Genomic DNA, 22,960 nt, shown 5'->3' with positions numbered 1-22,960 from the left:
TCACGTGATGGTTTGCGGAGCGCGAATGTCACAGCTCCAGTTTGTTTTCTTCTTTCCTGCCTCTCTCTCTCGCTCTCTCTCTCTCTGGAAAGGCTGAGCTCCGTGTCTAATGCGTTCAGGAGCGTCTGAATTTTCTATGGGACAAAACAATCCTTGCCAAAAAAAAAAAAAAAAATCAGCACCAGAACCAAGCCACCAGAACCAATTGAGACAATGCACATTCACAGAGCAGGAATTGGAAACTATATCCTGCATGTCTCAGAACTTTTTTTTTAAGCTCAGAATCTTTCCTAAACTTGAGTAGCGTATTTTGTGTACTGAATTCATCATCGATCGCCAAGAGGTCTCATTTCAGAGGGACACATTCAAGGATCAAAGTATTTTTTTGTTTGAAGATGTAGCCTCCTCACTCATTATTATAGTTTGTTGTGGCTCCAAGTGATGCCGCATCTCCAACACTCTCTTCTGTCGTACACAGACAACCTCAAAAGGTTCTTGTGCCGCTCTTAATAGGTACAATACTTACTCTCAGTGTTTGGCAGGCCTTGAGTCGTGAAGTGAAATTCGCAGACTTGTCTCATACAGAGCGTTTACATCATGCTTTTGCTTCATATCTTCCTGCTTTTGTCCATCTGATAGGCAGAATTATGTTCTGGTCCATAGATTATTCATTTGGGTTTAAGTGCATCTCCATAAGATGTTGCTCTTTATGCGGAAACATCTTTCACTCTGCTTCTTTGTCTCCCATGTCGACACACAAGAACATATACATGTGAATCCCATGTCAATATAACCATCCCATTTTCATGGTGATTTCAGAGAGGCAGTTTCCACTTGACAGTCAGAAGTTCTTCCCATCTCTGAGAGACCATCCATGCATCAGCCGCACGTCTCCCCTCCACTAATAGTTAATGTGATTTAAGACTGTCACACTGTCATTTTGTTTTCAAGCAACTTGTTCTGCGACGCAATGTATCATCAACTGCTGAATAATTCTGAGCAGACAGATGCTGAGTATCACTCACTCTGGAGAGCTGGACCTCACATTGTGCTGCCGTTATATAAATATTGCATGTTAAAATCTCTGAAGTTGTGCTGAGCAGCGAGCTGGCTGTTTAGCCTTCTGCCAACTGGGTACAGTACGGGTCTATTTTCAGAAACGCTCAGGATAATTTGGTCTATGTCAGAACAGGGGTAAAAACAAGCACATAAAATATATATCGGGAGGAAAATGAAACATGAGCGAATGCATTTTTAAAAATTGTTTGTCAGTTATTATAATTTGTTTATTTATTTAACATTGTATTTTATTATCTTTTTTTCCAGAATGCACAAACAAAATCTTCAGAGTATAAACGGTGGAAAATATGACAGTTAAATAAATCCATTTTGTGGATTGTCGTCGACAAGTTTTATAAAATCATAAAAAGCTGGAGAGAAATCTCCAAGATAAAAGACTGATTTAGTGAATATGAGAAATGTCAAAACAATGTGGACAAGCGAGTAAAAAAGTCCCTTCCCGTCAACACCTCCCTGAATCCAGCTATGCAGCTTTGCCATGAGCTGAGTTGTTTGTCTTGTCGTTTATTGCCTCAAATAAAACACATTGCTCAATTGTCACGTTCTTGACTGAGAAAGAAATAATCGTAGTGGAAATATTGAAACTATTACCATATAAAAAGATGAAGAGAAGGAAACGCCTAAAGAAATGGATGCAAAAAAAACTGTAAAAACTACGAAGAAACACGTAAAGTTTTACTAAACTGACTCCATTATTTTTGTTACATTTTGTGTTGACTGAACTAATAATTTTAAACATTCTGATGATGAATCGTTTATAAACGGAGTTAAATAAATACATTTCATAATGGGGAAAAAGGATGGATGACACACATTTTATGAGAGTGTTTGTTTAATGGGTGAAAAAACTATTTTAACTTAAACTAAAAGAATAAAATTAATGTATAAAAATTATTTTTTTTATACACTTGGCCAGGATTAAATAATATATTAAATTAAGATATGGTTATGTGCAGGGATATAATAATAACAATAATAATAATAATAATAATAATAATAACAATAATAATAATAATAATAATAATAATAATAATAATAATAATAATAATGAAATAGATAATATAAAATATTAAAACACAATTTAAGTATGTTTCCATTTTTCTTTATGAATGTATATAAGATTAAACAAATAATATTTAGTATTTACAATCTTGCACTTGCATATGCCACAGATTAAGAGAGAGTAAGTGAGGAAGTGCCACAGAGGCACTGGATGACAGAGAAGACATCGCCATATTGCTCCAGATGCTGGGAACAACAGCACCAATGTCAGACCACAAATGAAACACGACTTTGAACAAGCGACGCGAGTTAATGATTTAAACCGTTTAATATCCTTGGAGAGGAATTAACAAGGCGGCGGAAGATGAGCTGATGACAACTCGTGACAGCTGGTGATGTGGTCATGTGACTGCCCCTCAAGCATGAAAGGGAGGAATGCCAGGAGCCGTGTAGTGTGAGGGGTCGACTGCATGAGCTGACCAGAGTGTCCCCGCCTTGCTACCTGCTACACCCACACAGAGAATCACATCAGGCATTTTTGCATTCCCCAAAATAAAGGACATTTCTGAAAAATTCATAACCGGTTGTTAATAAATGATCTCAATTTCAGCCTCACGATCCTGGACACGAGTCCCGTCGACGGCCGGCGCTCGGCTCACAACGCCGGCGCAGCCCAAAAGTTAGGAAACAAACAAATCCATCTGAGATGCATCAGTGGCTCCTCTTCCTCTTACGTAACGTGGCTCCTGTCACAGGCGCTCAGCTTCAGGGAACGATGCTCCCACAGCAGCAACATGCCTCTTGTTCATTATGACCCAATTTCCTGGGGAAGCCGGACGACCGCTGCATGCTCGGGCGTTGACGCTCGCCGGGCCTAGCATCCCGTCCGTCAGGCTGGTGGACAGGCGGGTTTCTTTTCTTTGTAAGAAAGGACGTCTTGCTTTCATTATTCCAACGTTTTCGGCCACGAATTTGGGGCAGATGTGGACAGCTATTTTTAGTCTGTCAGCGACCGTGAAATTCAAGCACTGCCACCTCATAGCAATTAACTAGTCTCCGAATGTGGAGTCATGTTCAATGTTAGCTGAGAGCTGCTTTAGGCGAAAATAAAATGCTAACAATTTGATTTGCACCTCAGGGACCAACCGCTGCGCACAAAAATAGTCAGATGTCATTGTTCATCGCTCAGTTTTTGGTCACTTTTATACATAAATTTATTTGATTCATTGATTTTTTTTTCTTTTAAAACATATCATCTATTTGAATAGATCTGTATCGATTTTATTTTATTTTATTCTCCCTTAAATCTTCACTGGAGTTTAGACAGAGTGGAGTCCAGTCCTGGCATGAATGTAATAAAGCTGTAATAAAATGCCATTTGGCTTCTGCCCAACAAATGTTCCCCATTATTTCCCATTGATTGGCAAATCAAGTGCTCGTGTTGGGCCGAGTCGCGGTTCCTGGTCCTCTGTCGTGTCAACACTGATGAGATTTATGACTTTGTCTGCCAAGTAATGATGGGGAGTCGCTTGTTTAGTGGCATGAGGTGACATGACAGCACTGGCTGGTGGGAAGGCAGAAGAGCTGCTGAGGGAGGGAAATGAACAGAAGAGGGTGGGAGGAGAGGAGGGTGAGGAGAGGAGACGAGAAGAGAAGACGGGAGAGGGGAAGAGCGGAAAGGAGAGGAGAGGAGAGAAGAGGAAGAGGAGAGGAGAGGAGAGGAGAGGAGAGGAGAGGAGAGGAGAGGAGAGGAGAGGAGAGGAGAGGAGAGGAGAGGAGGAGAAGACAGGAAAGGAGAGGAGAGGAGATGAGAGGAGGAGAAGACAGGACAGGACAGGACAGGACAGGACAGGACAGGACAGGACAGGACAGGACAGGACAGGACAGGAGAGGAGAGGAGAGGAGAGGAGAGGAGAGGAGAGGAGAGGAGAGGAGAAGAGAGGAGAGGAGAGGAGAGGAGAGGAGAGGTAAGGAGAGGAGAGGAGAGGAGAGGAGAGGAGAGGAGGAGAGAGGAGAGGAGAGGAGAGGAGAGGAGAGGAGAGGAGAGGAGAGGAGAGGAGAGGAGAGGGGAGGACAGGACAGGACAGGACAGGAGAGGGGAGGAGAGGAGGGGAGAGGAGAAGAGAAGAGAGGAGAGGAGAGGAGGAGAAGATAGGAGAGGAGAGGAGAAGAGAGGAGGAGAAGACAGGAAAGGAGAGGAAAGGACAGGACAGGACAGGACAGGACAGGACAGGACAGGAGAGGAGAGGAGAGGAGAGGAGAGGAGAGGAGAGGAGAGGAGAGGAGAGGAGAGGAGGAGAAGACAGGAGAGGAGAGGAGAGGAGAGGAGAGGAGAGGAGAGGAGAGGAGAAGAGAGGAGAGGAGAGGAGAGGAGAAGAGAGGAGAGGAGAGAAGAGGAGAGGAGAGGAGAGGAGAGGAGAGGAGAGGAGAGGAGAGGACAGGACAGGACAGGACAGGACAGGACAGGACAGGACAGGAGAGGAGAGGAGAGGAGAGGAGAGGACAGGACAGGACAGGACAGGACAGGACAGGACAGGACAGGACAGGACAGATAGGAGGATGAGATGAGATGAGATGAGAAGAGAAGAGAAGAGAAGAGAAGAGAAGAGAAGAGAAGAGAAGAGAAGAGAAGAGAAGAGAAGAGAAGAGGAGAGGAGAGGAGAGGAGAAGGGAGGAGAGGAGAGAGAGGGACGAAGCAAGAAAAAAACAAAAAAACTTCCGCCTCTGTCTTCGATTAGGTCAGGTTGAGGGGGCAGCAGTTGAAGTAAAGAAGCCCAGAGTTCCTTCTGTCACTGTCTGGCCTCTCTTGATGTGGAGGAGCTGATGTGGTCTCTCAGAGAGGGTCTACACACTGTCTTTTAGCTCAGCTCTCTTCTCTCAAGGACAGACAAGCCATGACTGAAGAGCTATGGCTTGATTAAAAAAAAAAATCTAATTTATTACAGGTTTTATTTCTACTTTACTCATAGAATATTATTATTAATAATATTTATATCTTTTTTCAGAAAAAAAAAAAAGAAATACCCAACTGCATTCGTCTGGACTGAAATGACTGTGTTTGTGTTTCAGATATTAGAATGTATGACTACACACAATTCCATTTGATCGGCACACAGGGAGAGGAAACCAGAGGATGTCCTCTGACCTCTTCTTCCCAGGATTGAAACCTCATTTTCTTTTTTGCTAACGTGAATCCAGCTCATCGTGTTCGATCTTGGCTCCTCATTTCAGAATAAAAAAATGTGCAATTCAAGGCTTTATGATTCAATGCCAGGAGGATATTTCTTGAAAGAGCCTGATCATCTCGGGGTCCAGAGCCCCCATCAAGGTCGCCCCCACAGATAGTGTAAAGCCATGGATTGAGGCGGTGACCTCTTCGGCTGCAGGAGCCCTGAAACTCAATAATTTATCAGACACAGAGAAAAAAAAGAGAACCAACTATCCATCTTCCATTGCTCTGAACTTGAACGGTATCAGGAGGGGTCACTGAATCCCTGAGAGAAGGGGACTCTACACCCGGGGTCACTAAGAGACCTTCACAAGCTCCAGACAAGAACTGCTGCTGATTTAAATGCCGTGTAATGTATAAAATAAAACTTTCATCATCGATTGTTAAGGAAGTGTGGAGCATCGCAGGCCCCATGTGGCACATTCATGACCATATATTAAAATGCAGAGCCTCTGATTCAGCCTATGGTCTCTAGCAGCTCATCAGGCAGTCACGCCCCCAGCGCCCCTGTGGAAAATATTGTATTTTAGAATGTTTTAGTCTAGACATCATTAACAAGAAAAAAAAAAAAAAAAAAAAAAAAAAAATTCTAAGACTCAGAAGTACAAAAAAAAATCCTAAACAAAACCTAATCAAATAATTTTAACAAAATATATGTATTTATTTAATAATTTTAAAGGAGGTGTAATGCTAAAACAATTTTCAGTAATGTTGAAAAAAAGTCCTATATATATTAAATCCTATCATTCTTTCATTTTGTCTTGTTTATTTTTTCTCATAAGCACTTAAATATATGGGTGTCACGTTGTCATTGAATATGAATTAAATACAAATGAATTTGTGTAATTATGACACATAAGAAACTGGATGTAAAAAAAATACACACACAAAAAAAATACATTCTAAAAAATAGATCAATATGCTGCATATTTTCAAAATTCCGTATGATTAAGTTATGACAAATAAAAAGAGGACGCACTGAAGCCATTCTAAACTGGTTGCTAATTATTCAGTGTTAAAACAGCAGCGTTGTGTCTCATTCAGGACGATCCTGGTGACACACGGGCAGGTGGTCTATGTGCTAACGAATCATCAAGTCTTAGCCTAATTCCGCTGGTAACACAGATCCTCGACTCACGAAATGCCAACAGCAGCAGCAGCATTTAATTATCACCAAAACTGAAATGAATCCAGGGCTTATGTTTATGACATAATGCACATCTGGAGCCGCAGTGATGAGCGCGGGACACACACATACTGCAGTACAGCACTTCCGTGTCCCATGGAAATATTTGATTTGGAGAGTGGTTGTGTTATAAATAGCTCTCCCTAAAAGCTAAAAAACACCACCTTCTATTGATTATCTGTCAGCACATGTTAAGTGCCGCTAATCGCGCAGCGAAAGCTTCTGCGCACACACACCCACTTGTTTCCATTTTTTAAGAGGACATTAGAACCGGCTGTTTCCATCAAGCTTACGTCAGCATTGTGTCACTTGGCGAGTCATGCGTGGAGACAGGACTGCGGCGGCAACATTTTTCTGCTCCACAAAAACCTGGTCGACACACAGGCCTGGTCTTCTTTGCGGGGACATTTAGCGTTACCAGTTGGTTGACTCCGCCGGCTCTAAATTGGGGTCGAACCTCGCAGACACTGGTCAGAGGTCATAAGGTCAGACAAGCAAGCCGATCTCCGGGGATTATTTGGAGTTTAGGAGTCGGTTTCTGATTCATTTTTAACAGTAAGCCTCGTATAAAATCTGATACGAGCACATAAATGACGCTGAAGTGAATTTTTGATAAATAAGACACAAAATGAGTCCATGGTTGAAATCAAATTAGCAGGCAAATAATCTGTTGAGCCAACACATGCGATTTCATCAACTAATTCTATTCTAACTATGACCACTAGATGGAGGTGAAATGCTGCCGATACAGTCCTGGTATATGGGCCATGTGATGAGACACAAGTTGCGAGTTTCTTTCTGTCCTCCTACTCAAAAAAAAGGTGATTTACCGTACAAGTTTTGAGAGTGATGCAACAACCGAGTGACAATGAATCGCTTAAGAGCAAGTGCAGCAGATGTAATAAGAGATATGATTGCAAAGACGTCCAAAGCTATTGTTACGACTCAATTTAAGGGGCTGACAGATCCAATTCCATTTTTCTATTTTTGCAAGCTTTTGAACTCTCCCTGGAGATGAGTTTCACTTCCATAAGCTTCCATAACTCTCATCGAGAGAAACACAATGCGGTGATGATGAAAACAACTTGGTGGTGAAAAACATCAACGCTGACCCCAGTTGGTCTCCCACAGAAACTTTGTGAACACTGGAGTCCAGCAGAGGGCTCCCAGGAGCAGTAGACACTGGCCTGTTACCCTACTTATAAGGAAGTTATTGGGGCACGACAGAAGGTTTGTTAGAAACATATAAACACACAGCCTAAAAAATCACTTCCTAGATACTGTAGCTTCAGCACCCCAACTGTCATGGCACCACCATCCACACAGAACAGTGTGGGTCTAATAAACACTTCCACTACTTCAACTCCAATGAATCTCTTCACCAGGAAGCTGAGTACTTTAGCTTAGCAGATGCTGTCCAGCGGATAAACACACCTCCATTTAAGGCAGTTTACTAACAGCCTCAGTGTTTTCTACTCTCATTTCTAGTTAATTTTAAGGTGAGTGTCTTTATTTATTGTACAAAATGTGACTCACCGCTGGTTATAAAAAGAGAAAAGTAGGTTTGGTTGAGCTTTTGTTCTGTAAATCAGAGTATTGGAATGGTAGCCTTTGCCGTTGGCGTTAACAAGATCAATAGCTATTTCTGCTTCAGAACATTAAAAGGAATGTTTAAATACCATAGACCCTTTGTACGCAACGATACATGACCCTATGAAGACCCTGTGTGCGCTTGCTGCTGTGCCACGAAGCTCGACTTTATTTCTGAATCACTTTCTTTACACCACCACAGTTGATAGTCGAACAATGCCATGACTGAATTTGGGTGTGAGGAACATTTGCAATGGATGGTGCCAAGATCTTTAGCAAAGCCTTCCTGACACAAACCCTTTCGAACCTTTGGGCACACTGGGTTTTGCGAGTCACGTTTAAGTGTAGTGTGCCCCAATACAAAGACCGAGGGCACTCGCCCTTCATCACTTCAAACAGAGAGGCCACCGTAGCTGACTTGAAACCAAGTGGGAAGATGAAGTGGGGGTAGGTGACTATTCTTCCGAATCTCCACACGAAGTAATATTATCTAAAAGGCTGGATCTGGCTTTTCCAAAACGCCACCAACACTCGATAAACAGTGAACAAAACACACCACGGCAGCCAATGACGTGTGACGTAAGTGAAGCGTAACATCAAGAAGCGCTGTCCCAATTCTTAGGGACTTCGTTGTCGGAGGGCCCTTCGTAGTGGAGGGCACTCAAAAGCAACTGTTACCACTGAGAAAGGGATTATAGAAGGAGTCTCAAACCGACCCCCATATGAGCTGCAGTGGGTGCAGGCACACATTGCACATTGCCTGAAGTCCGTCCAGTCTGAGACCAAGACAAGACCAAGTTAAAAGACATTCTACACCGAGACCGAGACCCTAAAAAAGTGGTCTTGAGACCAAGACCAACCTCGAGTACTCCAACACTAGCGTGTACTACACTCACCACAGAGCCTCTCATTTCAGGAACCCAGACAGAGATATGGATTCAGAGCAGGATGGAGGGCTTTTTGGTATAAGATGGAGATGAAGTGGGACTTCATCGTCGTCATGCCCTCCACTATAGACTCGCACCGTCAGAACGGTTGGCAGCAGCTGCTGATTGAAAGAGCTCATATGCAATAAACCAAAATATTGGCACTTTTATTATCTGCCTGTTACTGACAATGTTCTCTAGTGTCGTCCTTTACTAAAGCCAGTTTTCATTTTCAAGTGTTGATGCAGATTTTAATGTAACAGTGCACTGGTTTGCTATGTAAAGTGCTCTGAGGAGCCCCGGTGTCTCCTGGTTCTGCGTCGCTGGACTCAGGTGGTGGCAGCGTCATGCATCATGAGTTGTGTCAGGAGAATCAGACGAAAAAAAAACACTTTTATTCTGAGCTGAAGGTCAAGGACAGATTCACAAGCGTGGGAAAAGGAGCCTGCAGCGACGGGGATTTAAAAACAACGTTGGTTATTTGTAGTAAACACAGAGCGACCAGATGGGTCGGATTAGTTGGAGGAAAACAAAGGGGTTTTGAGAAATATCAACATTTTAGTTCCATGATGTAATACATTAACTTTTTACGACAGACTATGGCTCAGGTGCTTGAGCGGGTCTTGCATCGTTCAGAGGTTCAAATCCATTCCAGTCCCTTCAGCAAGGCCATCGACAACACGCCTGGTATATACACTGTTATTAGTGTCTAGTCTGAAAGTTGGTGTAGATTTTTTCAGGTTTGATTTCGACATGGTGCTGCTCTACAGAAGGAAGCCCTCTGGTGGACAGCCAAGTACAAAACCGTGCACTGAATCCGTGGAAGGTTCATGACATCAAAACGATGTTCTTTCATGTGTGAGGTTGAGTGTTCAACTTTAAAGCGACGAGCAGATGAGATGGAGGTTTGATGTCCGTCGCCGCTCAGGTGAAACTGATTTATTCCAACTTCATTAAGCAGCCAGAGGTACCGATGATCGCTGTCTCCTCTCTTTCTAATCCTGTAGGATGAGAAGCTAATTAAATATTCATCAGGCACTTTGTTTGTTTGGAACCTCATTATCTGAAGTTGGCGTGTTGTGCTTTCGCCGCCCAAACTCAGGAGCTGTTCCAGAGGCCGACTGGAATCATAAATGAAAATTATTTCTGGTGTCAAGACATCGGACACACCTGCATTTTTAAACGCGGCGCTTTCAACCACGCGTTGCATATGAGTCATCACATTAGCCGGCTGCTTCTGCTAATGGGGCTGTTTTTCTCTTACGCCTTTTATGCCAACACAAACTTCAAAAAAAGAGAAGACACAAGCTTAAGGTCACGATTTGGTCCCCACTAGGACAAATAAAAAGTACACACACAAACTCATGTTGATATTTCTATTCTTTCATAAGCCTTACCATACAAAACAAATGGCTACAGAATCTTGTTTACAATTGCCTAAACATTCTATAAAGACAAAATATGGCACGAGCTGCAGACACACCTGCTGAGTCGTACAAACACCTTACTTCACACTTCACACACTTTCGTACAGGACCAAGCCATCATCAGGCAACACACAACCACCTGAGGGAAAGAGTAACTCATGTGCACCGACTGATCCAAACTTTGACTCTCTGCAGGTGAGTTACAGGTCGATACAAGACGAATTGAAAAAGTGAAACTAGACATCTGTTGGACCGATGAGAGCAACGTGATCCACGATTTACAGCCTCTGTGCTCATAAGGAGCCACAAAGAACACAGTTAAAGCGTCACAGGAGTGATTTACGCCGACCTCGAAGAGTAAATTTTACGGCAGGATCAACAGATCCGGTGTTGTGTGGGTGGGGTGGTGAGGAGAGGAGCATAAATAAGCGGCAGGGGGATGATGGAGGTGTTGATGGGGGACCTTGTACCACTCAATTAGCATTGCAATGTTCGAAAGAAGAACAAAAAGGTGACAAGGAAATGAGTTTCGATCCGACCAGAAAGGAGGAAGCTGGAGGAAGAGAGGAAGTCGTGAAGGCAGAGGAAGGGAGCAGATGGGAAGAGAGGAGGCAGTGTGATTAGAAAAGAGTCAGGGTCATTCTGTGACTCACATGGCAGTATGGAACGGCACCATCCATGTCGTCTCCTGCCATTGCAGCACACCGACATTCTGTCTAGGTCATGTAAGAGTCAAGACTTTCCTGTCTTCCAGTGCTCTCCTTTTCTCGTTTTCACTTTTTACTGCAATTATTTTTTTTTTTTCACCCAAAGCTGCTTTTATTTATTAAGGGTGATTTTTTTTAATTATTCGTTTTCTATTTCCTTGTTTTTTTTAAATTATTATAAAGCAGTGAATCTCATTTGTCCTTGCATTATTTTTATTTTATTCCTGTGTTGTTTTTTTTACATAAGTTACTTTTTTTTTTACTTTGTTTTATGTTATTTAAATATATTTTTATACCCTCCAAATTTCGTTCTGGGAGCTGACTCTTGTCAATTCATTAGCATACAGCTTTTTTTTTGTAATTTTGTCATATACTTTAATTTATTTCTTTATTTATTTGTTTGTTTGAATTTTATTTTTATTTATTCTTTTTTAATATCTTCCCTCGTCTTCATTTATTTAGCCACTGGGTGTTTTGGATGGCTAGGTTTAAGGTGAAAGCATTATGGAAATGAGATGTCCCCAAAAGTTGGCAGAACAAGCATGTGAGTGTGTGTGAGTCAGTGTGTTTTACTGCCAGCAATTGAGTTAACACGTCTCAGCTTTCAAGAAAGCCGCATCTCCGCTGCAGAATGGACCTTTATTATAGCCTGTCGCTCCATGCCAGCCCCATTCACTGGAATTGATTTTTGCAACAAGCAGCATTAGACGGTACGACATTCACAGTTGTGCCAGAAGATCAGAGGAGGACAATCTGTTCATGTCTGGAGCACGTCTGCTCATAAAGCCTGAGATGCAACTGAAGATGTCATCGACGGAAAGTTATGCTGCGGAGGATAAAGAGGCTTTAACACGGGCAGTGGACGGGACTCATCACCGGGCCAAGAATTTTACAGTCAAAAGTTGCAGTCAGTATTTGTTCAGCAAGCTAAAGAAGCAAAGCTGCTCTTCAGGGGTGTAGCTTCAGTGATCTCAGAAGGTCCTACCCCCACCTTGACATTTCTTCCCCCAAATTATTTTTCAGTCTCGCTGGCACGACGGTTATTTGATGGAACCCCTGTTGAGCACGAATCATTTCAGTGTGACCGATTATTCGCACATTTTCATGTCGGATGTTTTAGGTCTCAGGAGCTGAGGGGGATTTGAGTCATTGTGACTCACGTGAAGCAGCAAACCCACTCTCCCTGATAAGACCGGCGTCTGTTAATTGGATTTCACCTCCATGTATGACACGAATGCAGATGCACAGAGGAGAATCGTGGCGAGACCTGGAGTGAAAGATGCGCCTCAAAAGCAACACAAAGAGAATGAAAACCATGCAGTTAACGTGTGAGCCCCCTGAAGGTTCTGTTTCGCTTATCAAGTTTTATTTTCGCTCGGCACCGTCACCTGTTCCAACAGTTCCAACAGTCAACCTGATGTACACAGATTTAAATCTCAATAGAATTTTACCATGCCTAGATTTGGGAGGAAGAGTAATCCCTCCATTATCGCAGGGAGTTACGTTCCCGAACCCCCCACGAACTCTTGGAAAGCTTTCCCACGCTCTTCTTTCCCTATCGAGGAGATTCCGCACGATACAAAGCGGCTTCCTCTGGCGCTTAGGTTCAGTGCCAAAGCCCTTAGAAGATCACACGGCACTACAGGGAAGTGCATCACACATGGATGAGAAGGCAGGACACTGAACACTGCGGCAGGAGCCCATCACATCCCGTCCAGCGGCTGTGTTGCAAACGAAATATAAAAATATTGCTCACTAAAACCAGATATTTTTGTCCTGATATTTCCACATCGCTACCAAGAATGGAAAACCTGTTTGTGTTTTGACTTCTAAGATCTTCCTATAAGCTAGTCCTGCAGTCTGAGGTGCACTACGTGCAAAATTTGTCCAGATATTCCGAGCAAAAAATGGTGAACATTTGTAAATATTTTCAATATCCTCTGGGATAGGGTTTTCATCGTAATCGGATCAATCAATATTAGAAGACTCCTCACTAGCCGGACCACATTCCGCTCCACACCACAGCTGAAGTCGGGGGCGGCAGCTACGGTGGATGAGAAGTGAAAGACACATTTTTGAAACAAGTTTACAAACTCATGGAACAAATTTACAGTGAAAAACTTTTATAACATTTGATAACATTTTTGGGTTTTTTGAGTTTGTAAGTGCATTTCCAAGTGTTTTCAGAGTTTGTAAATGTGTTTTCAGTTTGTAAATTTGTCTTCAGAGTGAGTAAATGTGTTTTCAGAGTTTGGAAGGATTCCAAAGAATCGTATGGAAAGGGAGGGAACCAAATTACGGACATGATCTGGAAGTGGCTGCGGGAATGTTCCACTTTCCACCATTCGCAGTCGATGAAATGCAGAAAATATGTTCTGTTTCTGAAAACAGATTTACAAACTCTAAAAAACAAACTTTGCAAAAAAAATTATCTGAAATGTTGTGAATGTGTTTCGCTATTCGTAAATGTCTTTCAAAAGTTTGTCAATGTGTTTTGAACTTCTCAGTCACTGACTTGAGCGTAGACGTGGAACGGAATGTGGGCCAGCTAGGAAACAAGGACTCAATGCAGGATCTTATTCAGGAGGATTTAATCTGTCAGGTGTCAAGTCGGGATGTGCAACTTTTATGTTCAATCGTGAGCAGCTTCCACTAATATGACCCGAATAAAAACATCAACATTAACATCATCATTCCGACCACATCCATGTTCTTGGACAAGCTTCGACAGTCGTGGGACCGAATTGTCGATCTGTATGGAGTGCTGTGCTGAGAAAACCTCAGAAAAGACAACAGAAATAGAGCAGTGGCTTTGCAAAACTAACTTTGGGCTTGACTCATGAGATGTGTTAGGTTGAGTGCTATTGGCTTCCTTTCAAGCTCAGTGAATCCAAGAGCGAGGTAGCTCAGTGCCGGAGTCGTCAGAATCAATCCTCTTTATGGAGACACCCTCAGGTCTCAGCCTTTTATCTCTTTACCAGCTCATGAACAGCTGATCATCTTATTGAGCAGAAAGAAATGTCGGTCATCGGGGGTTCAATTCCCGAGGCGAATTGTCGCACTTTAAAACGTGAACCAACTGGGTTGCTTTTTGAAAAAAAAAGAACAGACTGAATTTCTGATGTATGTTTTCAATGTTTGTCACGAACAGTGAGGCGGAGAAGGTCATGCATGTCGTCACGTTCACTGGCGGGAAACACTCGCGCTTTCCAACCATGTGTTTTCACCTCTGATGAAACAAGCTTGTCTGCGTCACCTCCTGCCTCAATAACCTTTCAAGTGCAGATCGCTACACACCAGCTGATTGAACTGAACCCCATGATTTCAGGGGGCCTATAGAGTGTCACCATAGTGCCAGCAACAAATGGCGTTTTTGCTTTGTTTACTGCTTGAAATGAGACATACTCTTCTTCGAAGTTCAATGACAGGAAAATAGGAACCGGCTCTTGGGTGACTTGGGTCACCTTGAGAAAGCATTATTGGATACACACACGATCAGTAACGTAAACTGTGTCCATATGAACGTGATCTACAAAGAACTATTGTGGGGTCGAAACATAAATATAGCTTTGGGCAGTTCGGTTGGCAGCGACTTTTATCGAGCCTCTGCAGAGCAGCGGGCATTTCTCTTTTACTTCAATGATCCAGGCAGCACTAAGCCAAAGTGGGCACTGTGATGCAGCTTCTATTCCAGAGTGTCGCTATATAGTGCAACCCAGCATCACAATGACCCTGTAAAATCCCTTACAGCCAGTATTAACTCTAAGAGCCAGGTGCTCTCTTTCATGGGGTACTGTAGACATTTTAAAATATAGAGAGAGGGTTGGCACACGAAGGTGAGTTTTACTGGGACAACAAAAGCACTCAGAGGTCACAAAATGCTTTTGGCCGTTTACCTTTGCATATTTAAACATTTAAAACAAAAGACATTGTGAGGAAAAAAAGGTGCAATTCACAATACAACCTGAGTGGCAGTAGAGAGCCTTCATAGAGTCAGACGTGAATGAATCAAAGAAGAAGAGTCTGAACGACTTCGTGGTGACAAGGTTTGTACTTATAGTTAATAAGTTGAAACAAAATGCGACCTGTTAAATGAAGTGTTAAAGAAGAGTTGAAACCTCAAACGCTGATTCATGAATGAACTGCTTTTAATGAAAACGTTTACGTAACAGGTTTCAAGTTTAGCATTAGCCGTTTTAATCCCAACTGAATTAAATGCAATTTTCGAATGGATAAGTACAATATTCTGTTTAAAATTACTAACGAAATAAATGTGACAATACAGATTTATATTAATAATAAATTGATTCATCTTTATTTTAAATCACGCTTTTATTTTGTCAAACATTGTGTGATTTAACTTACAATATGACAATATAAAATAAATCCATGTTGTGACAAATATGTTGAGATTATTTTTTTTTTTATTGCTTGATATACAGTAAATCTTATGGCATCGTTCTGTCATAATTTGATTTATCTTTCATTCCAGAGGATGCATCCATCACTGAAGCATCTCAGGCTCCACCTTGTAAGTACGTCTGTTATTTTTTTTTTCTCTATTCATGTCAACTAATAATAGAACTAGAAGTCCTCATCCCAGAAGTGCAGACTCATAAATAGCTGATCAATCAAGAGCCCTGCTCTTATTGGTCTGACCTCTGATGACCAGGACTAACACAAGTCAATTTACAATCCAGTTATATGGAAACCATTTCCACTGTGTTGTATATCATTATGTGAGCGACTGAATCCTCCTTATGGTGTTATTGCTGTGCGTTTACCAGCCGCTCACAATGCTTCTTCTTTTCTGAATCCTGTTGAAAATTGACTGAAAGTACCTTGCATATTACACCCATATGAATGCCACTTTTAAAACTCTGATCTGTGAATGTGATGCATTGATACTTCACTACAGTCCAAACCTGCCAGGGAACAGATGAGGCATAAATTCAAAGAGCTGTTTGGCGTCGCTCCTGCAGCTTCCCCCATGTGGTCTCCCTGAAATCAGCATCCTCAGCTCCCTTGGTGTTATTAAAATATGTCACATCCACTACGGCTTCATCCCAGCATGTCGCACGTAATAACGTTTTAATTTCTGTGTCACGTTGGAAAGAAGAAAATAATACAATTCTGAAAGCAAGTTAAGTGTAGAGATGTCATGAGTGGTTGTCTGAGTAAAGCCAGTATTAAAGTAGGTGGCTGGCACAGAGGCAGAACAATGACATTAGCTTGATACATGCAAGAGTTGTAGGTCAGGAAAGAACACATACATTAGGTTGTAATAAATCTCAGCGGCAGTGGTGCTGCATCAAGCAAGGAAAGTCGCAACCCTTTCTTTGTGGAATTTGTACTCCATACTCCACCTTTTCTACAGTAAAATTTTCACAGTGGAAAATTTTACAAACAAGAAGCCATTCCAAAGACTCGTCCGAGATGTGATTCTCTGCTCCAATGTATAGTGTCTCTGAAATGATGAGGATGTTGCAGCACATTACAAGACACAGGGAAAACAATTATGGAATGGAAAAGGAGGTCACTACTGATTCATGAAATGTTGGATGTAGTAAAACGGGTGGGATTTGTGTGAGTAGCTGCAAGCATTTCTCATTTTCATTGTCTTAACCGACAAGGTTACATCCTGTAAACTTCAGGTCGATGAGACAAGCTAGAAGCTGCCTTGTTGGAACACCGTGTCAGCACAGCCGTTGTGAGTCGGACACATGCCAGATTAGAGAGATTAGCAACGATTTGGGGGATAACACTACATCTCCTGTCTGCTCACGATAAAGCTATTCTCATTAAATATGATCTTGTTGTGCCCGGAAATTGGCTGCAGTCTGCCGAACAAACCATAGCCATTATTTGTAGGAGGTCATAATGGCTGCAGATTGACACCATGGACAAACAGCCCACCTAATATACAGTGTCCAGTTTCAGATGTGTCGTGTGAACCGCTGAGCACACAAAAATCGACGTGACTCAGCTGTCTTTCCATTGACGGACAGTCCTCTTGGGTTAGCATCAGGGATCTAGAGTGGTGATCATTTGTTTCTTGCTCTTGCCCCCTTGTCCCTCCTCTATGTGTGACAGAAATAGTGTTTGGCTGCCTCTGGAAAGCTTTGGGGGCTCAAAGGTCCTCACAAACAAAGTAGTGCCCACAATAGGAAAGAGTCAGCAGTGACTTATCTGAGGCTAAATGACCTAAGTGCGAGTTTAAAGATCCCTTTAGTGCTGAGGTGCCAGAGGGAGTTTCCCAAGAGTCCAGAAAAATGAAGTTTGTGTTCTTCCTTAAAAAGCATTTCAAGGAAAATATATCACCTGTGCAGATAGCGTTGTGAATCTCACAGAGGTTAACCACACTCTTATTCAGTTGTTGTCGACCTGTCAATGCAGATAATTTGCACATGAATTCTCATTTCTTATTCAACTCTTCTCTGGTTCTCTACTTTGTCTCCGACTGCAGCCGGACAAATCAAACGTTTCATTTTGTGGAGATGATGCCGTTCAGAGGGCAAGCTATGCAGGGAACAGCAGAACAAGATTCATTTCTCGAAACTAGCAGAGCTCAAGGAAGGCTAGAAAAAGCGTCAGTTTGTCAACATGAAGAGGAAGTGCCTCCAGTTACAGAAGAGTTGAGCATCTGCTGGATGACTGAGCTGAATCTGTTTCTTGAGTGAAGTCAGTAGCACAGCAATGAAGACACAAATGTGGTGTTAGCGTTCTAAAATTTCACCAGCAAAACAGATGCAAATAGGTAATGAAGTCTGAGCCGAATAAATCCATGTATTTCTTTCTCCATTGTTCTCTTATTCCAGTGACTTCCTTGACTGACAGACTTGAGGCACGCTTTCCATTTGCCTTGATTCGAGGAGAAGTGAATGTTTTTCGTGAGGATAACAATAAGACACCCGAGTGATGATGAGTGAAGAGTTATAGATAAAAGGATCCCTCGGCTCTTCATTCCCATTTCAACAGCCATCTCTCATTGTCGCCGGCATAATTGCTATGACTGATGGGGTGTCAGTGGGGAATTGATCGGCGGTGCTGCCGTGATCTCATTGACCCTGTTGTGATACTTTTAAGTCCATTTTCCCCCTCAGTAAACATCATGCTTGCACCATGTGTGTCACGTTCCTTTGCTCGAGAATGATACATCTAGCTGAAGGACAGTTGCTGGGGTAGTTATGTGAGCAGACACAATCCATTATCATGACTGACTTTGGATGGATTCCGAGCAAAATAGGGGCCCTTCTGTTGCCTGGCCTGCAGTGGAGCAGGAGATTGAAATTGGGGCGACCTGTGGCACTAAACTTGGTACCTAAGCAAATGTTCTACCAGGGTACAGTAGAGGGTATGAAGACTGGAATAAGCAGATGAAAGAGGTGGGCTTTGTCAGTGGAAGAAAGCAGGACTTTGTGGAGGAGCAGATGGACTTTCAGTCAGACTGATCACCCTTCCGGATCAGAATTATGCCGATGGCTATAAGACGCGATTGACTAATGGTGTCTCCTGACATTTATTATTTTTCTCAACACAGTCGTCTGGTACTCGGATGGCGATGACGATCAGTATGATGTTGAATACTTTTAAATAACTTTTTTTTCAATAATAAGGGATTAAATTTCAACCTGTGTTGGGTGAGATGAAGTGTGTGGAATTATATTTTTCTGTAATGTGCTACAATCGGGTTCATTGATTTCTACGTCTTCACGCTCGCCTTAATGACTTCATTGCCTTGAGAGTTTAGTTAATGACAACTTAAGCGACAGTCATGAAGAGATGAAATGAAATTCATCAGTGAAATGATTCAGGTGAAAGACCCATCGATAAAATGAATACAACTTTTTTCTTCGACTCTCGTTTATTCATCCACCGACTTTCACTTCTCTGTCGGCTACGAGATATTTGACTTCCGACAGGTATTGGATTGTCTGTATTGACGTCTGGCAGAGATTTTTATGGATAAACAGCAATGACTGAAGTATTCTTGGACCAATCCTGTCAGTGCAGATTTAGTTATCTGTCCATCAAAACACGGTTGGTGAAATCAGAAAGTCTAACTATTGTAGATGTGACTGGTTTTATTTAACACGTCTTCTATGTGTCTCCTCAACCTTGTGACTTTTGTAGCCCAGAGAGAGTCCATTTTAACTCCACAAACTCCGCAAAGTTTTTGGTTCAGAATTGAGCAGTCGTGTTTCTTGTTTCCTGCTCTCTCCATCTGAGTTGAGGCAGTAACTGCTGAGTCATGAGAAAACCTGCGATAGATGGCCACAGCGTGTTGCTTGAAGTCTCCAGTGAAAAGGTTGAAACCAACGGGAGGACAGGCCTGCTCCCTAGGTATCCGCCATATTGCAAACCACTGTCTTTGTGTTGTTGTTTACCATCCTCACCAACTGCTTTTCTGGGTGAGATAGTTAGGGATACAGAGAGGTGAAGGTCCAGTCCACAATTCTGCCAGCTGTCTCCAGTCATGACAGACACCTACGCCACTGTGGCAGAAACTCTTCATTCATTTGAAGGAATTTAGAAACACCATCTGGTGGTTATTATCGTCCAAAAACGAAGAAAAAAGATAGAAAGTAAAAAACAAAATTATACATATATTTGATTGTTTCATATAAGGAATAACTGCAAGTTCAAACAGAATGTCTTTTTTTATTTATTTTTTCCTGGGAATGCACCGTCAGCTAAAAATACACACAAGTGACAATGTCATTTGGAATCAACGTCAACCCAGCAAACTCGCCACAGAGTATCTACGTTATGAAACTCTGAGAAAAATAGACGCCCATGTGGGGAGAGAGAGAGAAGAAGACTGTCTTTAAAGGAATAGTAATTGTAATAGTTTGTTTGTACCCAGTGATGACCTCTCAGGTGCTTGGATCACCTTATTAAGGTGGCATCCTGGACACATCTTAAGTACAGTCTAACACAGGGGTGGGAAAACGGTTCCACGTAGGGCTGCAGTGAGTGAAGGTTTTTGTTCCAACCCGTCAAGAGGACACCTTGTCACTAGGGATGCTCCGATTTCAGCGTGACGGTTAAGGCCGATCAGGTGTGACAGCCGCTGCTCTGATGAACAGGCTTTTAGCTAGGATGTTGTCTGCAAAACATGATGGAGCAGGGAGTTTTCCGGGCTCATGAAAGCGAGACTTCTGATTCCTTAGCAGCAGGCTGCTTCCGCTTAGCAACACCCACCGGTCTGAGCGTGACATTCCGAACGCTAAGAAATAATCAGCTAAGTGACCAGCCTTTCTCAGGTGTTGTTTATGCAGAGACAGAAACAACTAGATCCTTTGACGCTTTGGAGTCGGGTGCAGCATTCGTCAGTCACGTGACTCTGAAACTTTTAAAAACGTCTGGAGTGGAAACTTTCATAAATGCAGTGCTCTGTGTCTCGGAGTTCCGCTAAAGCGGCCAGTATGTAAATATTTCACGGACATAGCAAAGTCGAAAGAGACTCACCAAACTGCGACGTCTCATATCAAATTTAATGTTTTTCAGCTGTCCTTTCAACATGATAGTTTTCATTTTTCATTCTGCAAGGCTTTTTTTGCCTTCTTGAAGAGGTATATTAAAACATATATGAATTAAAATTATTTTATGGTTCATTGATGTACACAGAAGGTCTCATCATTTTGATTACAAATTCATTGTCTATCCATGTGATTGGTATCGGAGATTGGTGGTATCGGTGATCGGCAGCAAAAACCCTGATCGGAGCATCCCTAGTTTTCACCAATCAGGTGTCTTAGAAGTGTTGTCAGTTGATTGTCATTCTGATGTCACTTGTTTCATCTGAAACCTGACTTGTTAAAACTGTGTGTGCTTTATCGGCTGGAACAAAACCTGCACCACGCCGGCACTCTAAGGACTGGTGTGACTTCAGGTTCTCTGAGCTGCCTCACCCCTATTCGCGTCCCCCTCCTTGCACTGCCAATTGTTGCTTCAGTATGACTTGGCTGATTTAGGAACTCGTGGAAGTCATCACTGCGGTGTTGGGGCGCCACGACCTCGGTCGTGCTGAGAAGATATAGGGCGCTGCTGAAGCCACTGTCACTGTTCCATCCTCTAGCAGGAAAAGGTCAGTGCACAGTTCATCTCTCACAGATATAAGTGTGTCTCCTGCCGCGCTGACCTGGGTCAGCGCCTGTCAGGACTTCACAAACAGCTGCTCAGAAGCACAAGTCGTATGGTTCAACGCCCGCCTCAGTCGGAGACAACATATACGAGGGTCCATAATGCATTTGTGTATGTTTTCTTGGGTCTTTGGGGCTTTGGAACATCATGGACCTACACTCATGTCTACAGTAGAGTTGCTGCTATATTACATCAACACGGTTCACAGCTAAATGAAATCAACCTGAACAAATGTCAGCATGGACAAGAAATAAATCTCCTTAAATACTACTTAATTTAAATTAAAATTAAAATAGTCTGACTTTTAGTTTCAACATTGAAAAAAAATGTATGCAAACTGCATGCAACAGCATATCAGCATCTTCAACCAAGACTCGATTAATGTAATGACTGTGTAACGTATAGAACGAAGTTGGAAGTCGTAGAAGAAAAGAAATGGACCTACTTTATCTTCTTTTGACCGTACGTCATCTGGGTTCTGTCCCGAGAGGGAAGAAGAAAGAGGCTTGTGGGTGTCGACCTTTAAGTCACCAGCGATCGCAAGTGCCAAACAACTGTATGATTTGTGTAGCCCTCAAAAATTCCTGGGACAGAGGTGATACCCTGGACAGGTTTCTAATTCATGACAACATAACCATGTGCTTATCACTGTGCACATTTCGTAGCCCCCACAAAGGAAGGTGACATGACTGGGCTGCGTACGGTGAAGAAACATTCCCTCGTGCGGCGACAGCACTCAAACAAGCCCGGAGTGCTGCCCGATCAATGAATCAATGCGAGATCAATATAAACTGGTATTTAGAACGCTGTAAGCCGGGGTCCCTTGTATTGATCTGTATGTTTTATATCTATCTATAGATAGATAGATAGATAGATAGGTAGTTTCTCAAGGCATTTATTCTTTTATTTTAAAGCAATTCATTGGGCCTCCCTCCTGTCCCCCCCACTGGTGGCAGCTCGAAGCGAGCGATTGAGATTCATTAGCTTTGCTTCTGTCACTGCCGGGTTTGGCTCGTCCTCCTCTCCATCTTACATTTCTGGAAGCATTTAGTGGTTTCATCAAGCAGATGATGATCACCAGGGATTTGGGAAGATTTAGAAGCTGGCTCGCCGTCAGGCCACCTCCCCTGGAGTCTGTCTCGCTCTCTTTTTACATCACTTCTTGCAATAATCTGTTTGTTTCACTGTAGTTGTTTCCGGCTGTCCAATGTGATTATGTTAACATGAAAACACTGGGTGGCCGTCTCTGCTGTTACTCGTAATAAGAAGATACCGGCTTCCAGTCTGGCCGCAGTGTGAAGTTGAAGGATGTTTGTCCTCTGTTAGACATCAAGGTGTCATGTACCAAAAATGATTTTTCAAACTGCTTCCCCAAAAGCCTCCTTGAGCTCCTGGCTTGCAGAACATGGTTTGCCACACGAGGAGGTTGTGTTCGGCGTGGCACATGTGAGGACCTTTTTATCTTTTTTTTTTTTTTTTGAATATTCTAGATTCATTCTTGCATGATCTCCAAGATCAGAATACCCACTGATTTCTGTTGGTCTTGATATCAACTTGATTTGTGGATGAGCTAGTTAAACATTCAAATTGAACGTTTTTATTTTTTTTTAATGTGTTTTAGCTTTTATGGCCGTATAAAATTACGTTGTGACCCTGATTTGGCCCTT

General features: G+C 42.5%; 1 long non-coding RNA gene across 1 annotated transcript in view; it reads left to right on the top strand.

The window, feature by feature from the left end:
• The first annotated feature begins 15,128 nt into the window (after positions 1 to 15,128).
• The window catches only part of LOC128748323 (uncharacterized), a 59,197-nt gene continuing 51,365 nt past the window's right edge, over positions 15,129 to 22,960 (top strand). The window contains exons 1-2 of the long non-coding RNA XR_008412786.1: positions 15,129 to 15,193; positions 15,640 to 15,678. This is a non-coding gene — a long non-coding RNA (uncharacterized LOC128748323). The remainder of the gene's footprint in view (positions 15,194 to 15,639; positions 15,679 to 22,960) is intronic.

The sequence above is a fragment of the Synchiropus splendidus genome, chromosome 17, assembly GCF_027744825.2.
Source record: "Synchiropus splendidus isolate RoL2022-P1 chromosome 17, RoL_Sspl_1.0, whole genome shotgun sequence".
In the NCBI taxonomy this organism is placed as follows: Eukaryota; Metazoa; Chordata; class Actinopteri; order Syngnathiformes; family Callionymidae; genus Synchiropus; species Synchiropus splendidus.
Note: the sequence above shows the minus strand (reverse complement) of the source record. Positions and strands in the feature narration are given on the sequence as shown.